The sequence below is a fragment of the Onychostoma macrolepis genome, chromosome 04 (assembly GCF_012432095.1).
Source record: "Onychostoma macrolepis isolate SWU-2019 chromosome 04, ASM1243209v1, whole genome shotgun sequence".
Taxonomy (NCBI): Eukaryota; Metazoa; Chordata; class Actinopteri; order Cypriniformes; family Cyprinidae; genus Onychostoma; species Onychostoma macrolepis.
The window spans coordinates 7,396,374-7,406,560 of NC_081158.1; positions in this window are offsets into that span (position 1 = coordinate 7,396,374).

Consider the following 10,187-nt stretch of genomic DNA (forward strand, 5'->3'; position numbering starts at 1 on the left):
AAGTTGAGCTTTATTGTCATTCCGCTACATGCGGGGGCATACAGTGGAACGAAATGTCGTGCCTCACAGGATCACGCTGCTACATAAATTCAGGCATACAGCAATGAAGTAAAACAATATAAACCTATACACAACTATCCTACTGATAGATTTGACTATAAATATACTATATATAAAAAAATGTTTTTACTTATACATAAACTAAAAAATACATACAAAAATTTTCAGTCAAAAGATTTTTTTTTTGCTTTAACCCCTGGGTCAAACTGATCAACTTCGGCTGCGGTGAAATCGTCAAACGCAGCGGCTATAAGGGTGTATTTATAGGTGAGTTGGCCTTTTATGTTATCATTGCAATTAATGAGATATGATTTAATACTAGACAAGAACAGATCTGTGACATTTGGACAAGTTACTGGTGACTGGTAAGCTGAATATCTCTTGGTTTTTCATGAACAGGATACGCCTGCCCACCTGAGTACTTTGTGGACAACTGTCTGGTCTCTGTGCATTATGATGTATAGGACAGTGTGTGGATGTCAGCCCTTAACAGATGAACATGGCGGCCTGAGTTTTGATTCCAGAGTGTCCACTGGTGAGAGAACAGTTCACTAACAATAACAAAATGAGTATCATAGAGCCCTATGAAATCTGTTTTATTTTTTCCCAAATTCAGTTTTTTCCGTTTTAATTTTTCTAGACTTTCTATTAATCAAAAATTAAGTCAAATTAATTGAAATCATGAAATTTACTATATTAAACAGCAAGTAATTAAAAGTTTATTAAAACATAGCCTGCATTTTTAAGTCCCTATTAAATGTTTTATTTTACTGGTAAATATTACTTTAAAAACAATGTTTAAATAATAGCTGAATTAGTGGTGGTAGTAGTACTATCATTACATTAAGTAATATTTCTGGCACTGTTTCTTCGAGTTCAACTGAACTTTTATTTTGACAGGTTGCTGTGAAGACCTTTAGATTTCTGTTTGTATATGATATGACGATCATTTTACGCAAACGAAATAGTAAAATGCTCATGAAGTGACTCAGAGCAGTTCTAGAGATCATGTTCATGTTTTCATGTACTCATATATTGAGGCGTCAGAGTCTGAAAATTCCGCGAGTGTAATGTGCCCTTCAATGTGTGTAGTAAACAAACCGTGCGTCTACATCATTCATTCACACAGAGACACACAGCACATGCTGGATTCATATTTAAATGGTATTTTTGCAGCTTAATATTCACAGAGACTAGCCCATATCGCATTTTGATTTAAGTGTACTGACCTATTTTTGATGTATCCGTCCAAAATTTGCCAAATTCTGTGACATTCCGCGTTATATGGTAAATTCCGCAATTCTGTCATAATCATAGGGCCCTAGTATCAGCATAATCCTTCACATAACACATGCTACACACTTAAGAACCTTTTCTGATGAATGATAATGTTTGTTTGTCAACATGCGTGACTAACCGGTGCTCTTGTGAATCCTCACAGAGTTTCAGGATCTGATCACACGGTGTCTGGCTCATGATCCAGCAGAGAGAGCGACTATGGAGCAGATCCTGCAGCATGACTGGTTTCAGCAGGAACAGATGTCAGCAGTCGCTCAGGAGTCAGACAGTAGTGTGACTTAAGAGCCAAAGCAGACGATGACCGAGATCACTTAGTGGAAGTCCAGACAGTCCTGTCAGGAGCTACAGCGTTTCCTCAAAGTATTCATCCAGCAGATGCTCCCAGTCAGCTGCCATGAGGAGAAACAGCACAAATCATTGAGCAGAGAGTCTTCAATGAAGCAAGATCAGTTTAAGGGCTCTGACACACCAAAGTCAGAATATGTTTTTAACAACATAAGCCATCTGGAACGAAGAAAGTGATTAATATTCTTCATATTCAAAATGGTAAACAATGACTATTGTCTATTATCAGACTGTTGTCACCAACTGATATTGACAGTTATATAGACCGCAACCTCTAACAAAATGTGGTCGCACCAGCTGGAAAAAAGGTTGCAAAATGTGATCGTTTGGTCGCAGTCTGGAGCCCTGTATGAATCAAAAAAAGTACACAAAAACTAAAGTAACTTATGCTGCAAGATCACAAAGACTGTTCCTGTCATCTCCTCAAACTGCTTATTATATATACATATTAAAATGATTGGGTAGGTGGTAGGGATGCACCGAAATAAAAATTCTTGACCAAACAAAATGAAACACTGGGCCAAAGGCCGAACACGGTTTTGCGCATTTTTTCCCCCTATCTATTTTGCCATTTCTTTTTTACAATTGCATAAATTAAATAGCCAAAATGTGCTTTTTACTGTTTTTTCCTGCTTTTCAAATACAACAACAATTACAAAACAACAATTTAAAAATATTTACTTAACACTGAACATTTTTTAACATTCTAGCAGACATTATACCAACAAAGCACAATTTAACTTAAAACTAATAAGTTAGTAAAAATAATATTTTTTGGCCATTTTTGAGACCCCCTTCTTGAATCAGGCATGTATTTTTTACTGTACTAATAAATGCAGCCTTGCTGAGTAGATGAGATGTCTTTTAAAACATTAGAATATATTACAGATCCCAATTTGACCACTATGTGTGAATATAATCAATGTATTAATAGAGCTGTTGTAGTGTAATTATTATTTTCATTATTATTGTCTTACTTTTTTTATTTTATTCTACAGAATAACAGTAAAATTACAATACTAACATTTATGAATGTTGATGGAGTTGTTGCTTTTTTTCAGCTTTTATTTTGGCAGAAACCCGCAAGAAGATCTCAGTGCTTCTTTTTGTTGACAACAGATTTATAAATGATTCTCATTACAAATTTGGGAAGATGTCTGTCGCACGTATCGCATTGTCACATGCCTTTAAAAAATTCATTAAAATGTTACTGAGCAACTGATGAGTAAGTGTTTCAGCGCAGATTTTCCTCGCGCTGTGGACTTTGAATCCTGGCGCCGCGAGCTTGTGAAGCGCTGTTTGAATACATGCAATTCGTGAGTGCATTTGAAAACATAACATTCTGCAGTTTATTTAATAATCGTTTAAGGCCATTTCGCAATTTCAATCATCATACAGTAACCAGCATCAACCACCCCTTCCTCTTCTCATCGGAGACATGAGATGCAGCGCTAAGCAGTCTCTCGCTGTCGGTGCTTCGTGCTTGTAATCATTTTTGCGTCTTTCTATGACAGTTTTAAATACTTTCACACTGCAGACGTGTTTGCTGCATCCTATCACCTGATGGGCAATGGTCATGTTGAACGATTGAACAGAACCCTGGATAAAATGATCAGGGCAGTGAAATGACCTCTGAATCTGTGGATTCATCTACTAACCAATTCTCGTTTCAAGTTAGAACTAGGTTTGGAAGACTTCTGAAGCCTGTGAATAGGTTAATTCAGAACATGACACATAATGTAAAATGTGAAGTCATATGAGTGACTTCACCGCAGGCCGAAGTCGATCAGTTTGACCCAGGGGTTAAAGCAAAAAAAAAATCTTTTGACAGAAAATTTTTCCTCGGGCCAAACCCCGATCCACAGCCATACCTGTCACACACCCAGTTTAAGAGCCGTGTTTTTCTTCTTGTAATTAGAGACGCTTGTCCTCCTAATTTAAAAAATTTAGGAGCACCTTCTAATCAATAATAAAAAATTCTGATCAAAAATTAGCCTTCTTAATACAAGGTGACATTTGACAAAGCGATTTACAGGGGAATTTTCTTTTTACTTTTGTAAATGCATTTTTCTAATTTTATTAAATGTATGCAGTGTTTCCTCTAGGATTTTTTCCAGTTGTGGTGGCAGGACTATTTCCCATGAACCATGCCCCCTCCCCACCCAACAATCACCTGCACTCAGAATTTATTTTAACTAAAAAAGAAGAAGTATGTCTTTGAATAATTTAGTAAATAATAATATAAGAACAAATAAATTAATGACAATCAATAGCACAAATAAAAATAATAAGATACAAATTATATTATCAGTACTTACATTTTTTCAGTTAGGTCTAACTATAATCTATTCAACTGTAAAATAACACTGTATAGTCTTCACTGTATAATGAAAGACAGCAGCAGGTTTATTTAGGCTGCTGTCTCTTTAAGACCTCATGCACGGATCTAATATGTTACACATGGCTCTATGCTTACTTTTCTTTTTAGGAGCTTTGTCCTCCTAATTTAATTAGGAGCAGCTTCTGATAAATAATCAAAAATTCTGATAAAAAATTAGCCTTCCTAATTCGAGGTGACATTTGACTCAAAGTGATTTAAAGGGCATTTTCTTTTTTGCAATGGCATCATTTTCATCTGTCAAATAAAACAAATATGTTTATAAGCTTTTTAAAATTTCTATTAAAAAAAATTAATAAGAAGTAGAATAAGACAAATAAGTTACCAATTATATGAAATTATTATTAATAAAAAATGTATTTGTACTACAGAGGTGGCACAGAAGAACACAAAAGTGGCTTGTAGGTATTTCAGACGTTTAATGAGGCTCAGAGGTGGCATGAGTGCAATTAAATTCATAAATTCATGTGAAGATTAATGTTTTAAATATACAATTTTGAATACAGAACTATTAAATAACTGAAATGATACAGTAACCCCTGTGTTTGCTTTTAGAGATGCGCAGCGGCTCAGCTGTTACTTTATTTAGAACTATTTTCGTTGATGATATAGAGCAAAAATGCAGTACTTGTTTATTGATCTGTTGTATTAAATCAATATCACATTTGCAAACTCCCTTAATTATTATTAAAAGCTGTCACTCTCCTTATCACAATCTGTGCACAGAAAATGAGAGCGCGCGAGTGAGTTCTCGAGACTCAAAAGCAGGTGCAAATGTGATGCATTCCGTCGGAACCTGCGGGAATGAGTAGAATGATTGGTCACACTTTATATTAGGTGGCCTTAACTACTATGTACTTACATCAAAAAATAAGTACAATGTACTTATTGTGTTCATACTGTATTGCAAAACACTTTTGCTGCTATTGAGGTGGGATACGGGTAAGGTTAGGGACAGGTTTGGTGGTATGGGTCTGTTTAAGGGTGGGTTAAGGTGTGAGGGATGGGTCAACAGTGTAATTACAAATGTAATTACTGAAATTAATTACAGATATAATTACATATAGATATTTTTTAAAATATAAGTACAATGTAAAAACATGTATGAACACAATAAGTGCATTGTATCAAATGATTAATTTAAATGTACGTACATAGTAGTTAAGGCCACCTAATATAAAGTGGGACCGAATGATTATTACCGCTAATAGCCGCAGTCCCGTGCCGAAATTCAAGTTCTGCTCTGTTCTCTGATAATAACCCGACTGTGAATGATGCGAGCGGCGTTACTATGTTGTCAGTGAGACGCTGCAGCCGTGGCGGGGATGATTTTTGGTGTGCCGGCAGAACAACAACAACGCGCTACATGTTTCTTTTCCCCTCATTTATCCCTAATAACTAACGGAGTGAACACGGAGCAGTTTTTCCGTGAGCGGGAGCACAAATCCCGGAGTGGATCCACAGCGGAGTGAACACAGAGCGCTTCGAGCGGAGAGAGGAACGTGCTTTCGCTCCACTTCAGGCTTTGATCACACCCTCCTCAGCAGGCTGAATACACCTAGTCTTTCCTTAATTTAAGAACAAATGACGGAAATACGTTGTAGACTCGCTGCAATTAACGGAAATCCGTCGTAGCGAAGGAGAACTTTAATCCCTGTTGACCTGCTTGGTGGCGGTGTTGATCACGTAGTTGTCCAGCTTGATGTCCCGGTGGAGGACGCCTCTGACCAGACAGTGCTTGGCTCCGAGCACCGCCTGGTACATCAGGTCTCGTGCCTGGGATTCACTCGGCATTTCTTTAAAGACGAATTTGAACAAGTCTTTAGAGGGCTGTGAATACTCCAGCACGAGGATGAAGCGATCTTCCTCTTCAAACCAGTCCAGCATGTGCACTATGCAGGGGCTCAGCGGAGCTCGATTGAGCAGCAGGTTTAGAGCCACTTCGGCTCAGAAACCCTAGGCTGGAGAAAAGAGGCCAACAGACCATTAGCTGATGGTCAAAATCACATGAATCTGATTAAAGTCTGAGGTTAAAAGAAAAGGGGGGTATCAGCGGAGGAACAAGAAACGGTCAAATACTCACGGGTGGACGGTCCCGGGAAAGAGACGGTTCTTATGGATGGATCCAGCTGAAGATCAGTGGGATCCTGCAGAGCCGCTGGCACAGGACCAGACGGACCGGGCTGAGGATCAGGGGCCTCATTTATAAAACTCTCCGTAGATTTCATCCTAAAAGTGTACGTAGGCACAAAAGTTCGCCGGAACCTGCGCAAAAATCCCTTTATAAATCCCAGTTAGGGGAAGATTGTGTGTAAGTGCATCTCCACCCCGACTCCTCCCAGAAATCACCATATATGGAGCTTACAACACCTAGTTTTACTATGAATAACCTCATCTGCATATCATTTCCATGCATATTTCCATCCATGTGACACCATGTTTAACACCGTCAAAGGTACAAGATATTAAGGACATATGAGATACGGACTATAAATACCATTTGTGCCAAACATTTAATTTTTATTTATAAAATAATATCATCCAATATCCTTGTTATGTTTTAGAATAAATATATCAAAATATTCATAAAAAACTAAACTGTTTAAAATGATCAAATAAATATTTTAGAATAAAGTTTTAAAGTTATAAAGAATAAAGTTGATCTCATTCTTTTACACTGGCTATTTTTAGTGGAAACAGGCCTATATTTATTGCAGTGTAAATACAATTGTCTGACTCGGCGCGTCACTGACGTAAATTTTAAAAATGAAACGTGCAAATCTTACCGTTTGCTTCCAGTTGTATCCTTCAAATACAGTGGTATTTTTCATAATGTTGTGGAGATGTCTTCACACGACATTAACACCTCTGTGCAGCTGCGGTTGTACAGTAAGTTATTATCATTGGACCTATTCAAACCGGACAATGGACCGTTCGACCACCGAGTATCCAGCAGCGTCCGCCATAATATCGAAGTAAGTGCGCATCATTGATCTCGCTAAAAATATTTTCTCATAACATGAGATCTGCAGTTTAAAGATGAATTATTATGCACCTATAGCACTCCTCGCTGTCATTAAAACATAGCATGCCTCAGGAAAAGTGATCAAGTGCATCCACTATGTCTAAATTCATATAGCCTAATTTTTGTTTAACTTCTGCATAATGACTATGTAATTTCAGTGCTTATTTACATTATGAGAGGGGAATATTTAATGCAAATGTGTATATCGACATGAAAACAGAGTTTAAAATCGTTGTGTACTTCATTAATTTTCTCACTCCTGGAAAAAGAGTTCGTACGCATGGGTCAGAGTTTGTGTGCAGGTGCGCAAAATTTCCCGTCAAGTTTGTTTTTATAAATCCCACCTTTTGCGTAGAAAGTGGCGTACGCCTCTTTCAGGGCAGGTTTTGTGCATACGCAACGGTTATAAATTAGGCCCCAGCTGAGTCTGTGTCATCCTGTGGAGGAAGTGGAGCCACCTTGTTGTGCTTTTTGGTAGCACATTTCACAGTCTGCCACGTTCTTCTGAAGAATGAACAGATGGCACTCTTCTTCTTCTTCACTTTTGGTTTTGGTTTGTGTATTTATTGGAATCAATAAATACACTTGTAAAAACAGGACAGAATAAAATGACACTAGACTCACCTTCAGCTGACTCAGGATCAGCTGGATTTGCGTCACAGTTTGTCGGACTGACGCTGGATGGACCTGGGGTTGGGGATGGCTGAGGATCTGCTTGATCCTGGAGAGCCGCTGGTTTGGAGCCGGACGAGCCCGGATGAGGATCAGCTGAGTCTGTGTCAGACGTGGGCTGTAGAGGACTCACTCGGTTCCCTTGATATTGACATTTCACAGCCAGCCATGTATTTTTGAAGAAAGCAGAAATGCTATTCTTCCTGCATTCTGATTGTTTTGCTAAAGAAAAAAAAAACAGTTACTACATTGACTTCATTCAATATAACTAATTAATTAAACATTTGATTAATTACTTAAGCTTTAATTAATTGCAGTGTAACTAACTAATTAAACATTTGACATTAAACATGAATGACAACAAAACTAACTTTATTGAATATACTCAAAATATAGGCTAATTAAATGCAAAAATCTAAAGTACACATTTAATTTGTAATTCATAAAACTTTTGTATGCGCTCCACGATTTAATTGTTTCATTTGTAATAACACCTTTTTAAGGAATGCACAGGAGCATGGCTGCTAATCAGATGCAAGCTTGAATCAATGCATTAAATAATAACTATCCTGTAGACAGTGTAATTCATATACCTGTGAGTTTTTCGATTTTGTTATGCATTTTTAATAAAACCTATTCTGTGCTAAGCTGTACTTTGCTTTTTTGGCCAAATAAATATGCCATTTAAATACATTACCACCAGGTTTTGTTTTCCTCTTCCCAATTTAACATGCTCATTATGGTTTTATTAAGGTTGTATGGTCATGAAAAGCAAATAAAGTGGAAATTTCCCCTCTGGACATTATTTTGGGCCATGTATGGCCATATATTTCTTGTGTTTGAAAGCTGTGTGTGAAAATTGAGTATAGAAAATGAAAAATAAACTTTGTTTCCGTTTGAACATGTGATTTGTTCACCTGTAGAGCTGTTCTCCATCGCTGCTGCAGTAGGAGACAGTCCTCTAGTGATCTGCAGTGTTTGCTCATGTGAAAGTCTTCACTTCTGCTCGGATTCTCACGAGCGCCACACGTCATGGATAAAAACACGATAACGTTTACATTTATCAGCTGATTTCAGTGGTTTATGATCTACATAGACTTAAAAATAACTCTGCCTCCAGTTATTTAGTTAGGCTTGGAAAATGGTTAATTTTTGTAAGAAATTGTGAAAGCTCACACTCGTGTCGATTTGGTTGATTTTTTTCTGTTAACAATTCTAATATTAATGTAATATAACTGTGATATATACATGTAATGTAATTTTAATGTACATTAAATTAAATTAAGTTTTTTTCATTGCTTTCTCTGTCTTCAACCCCAACATTTGAGCTTTTCTTTTGCCTCAGGTCAGAACACAGCTCATCCCTTTGAAATACTGGGGGAAAAATCGAAATAACACATCTTTAAGTACTAATAATTTACCATAATAGAGAAAATGGAATAAAATCAGCGAATACAAATCAAAAAGTGACAGGCTGGTAGTCTGCTTCCTATTTTCATAGCATTCTATACAGATATAAACTCCACAACAAACATTAACAAATGTAACTGATAATCCTTTATGGATCATAAAGTATTATGCACTGATACAGTGCACTGTAAAAATATAGTAAAAGTGATATGTAATATTAAAAAGTATATTGTGACGGGAGGAGCCAACGACAGACACAGTGGGTGTGGCGTCAGGCCTCGGAGAGGCTTTTTATTAACAAAATAAAGTGTCCAGGGGAAGAAGTGTCCAAAATAAACAGGGGGGTCTGGTGTCCTCGTCGTGCTGCGGGGCTTGTGCAGGAGGGCAGTGTTCCAAAAGGGGAAGGGTCCAGGGAAGGGGCGGAGTCCGGCGGCCGCACGCGCTCCCACTCGGGTCCGGGGCACGAGGGTGGCGGCTTCATCACAGCGGCGGCTCTTACACGTCGTCCACGGCCTTTGGCAGGACTTGTACGGCCCGACATCCTGGTCCGACGGCCGTAATACGGGTGCGGCTTTTGTCCGGACCGCGGGTTCGGCAGCTCACGTCTTCGGTGGCGCGATGTCCCTCTACGCACCCTTCCTGGACCCACGAGGACACCAGCGTGCATGCACGGGGGAAGAGACCGGTCTCTCGAGGAGAGGCGCGCTGGGCATTTAACAGCGGCGGTGATGAGGCTTCATTCAGTCCAGCTGTGCCTCATCACACGCCGCCAGCCCGCGTTGATCCCACGCCCCTCCTCTCATCCACCCACTCCAGTCGGGAGCCTGGTGAAGGGCGGCGAATAAGGGACGGGGTGGTGATGATGATGAGGGGGAGGGCCACCGATCCGTCACATTCCCCCCCCCAAGCGACATCCCCGTCATCGGTCGCCGCCCACGCAGGAGTGCTACCTTCCTCAACCAGGCTCCATACGGTCGG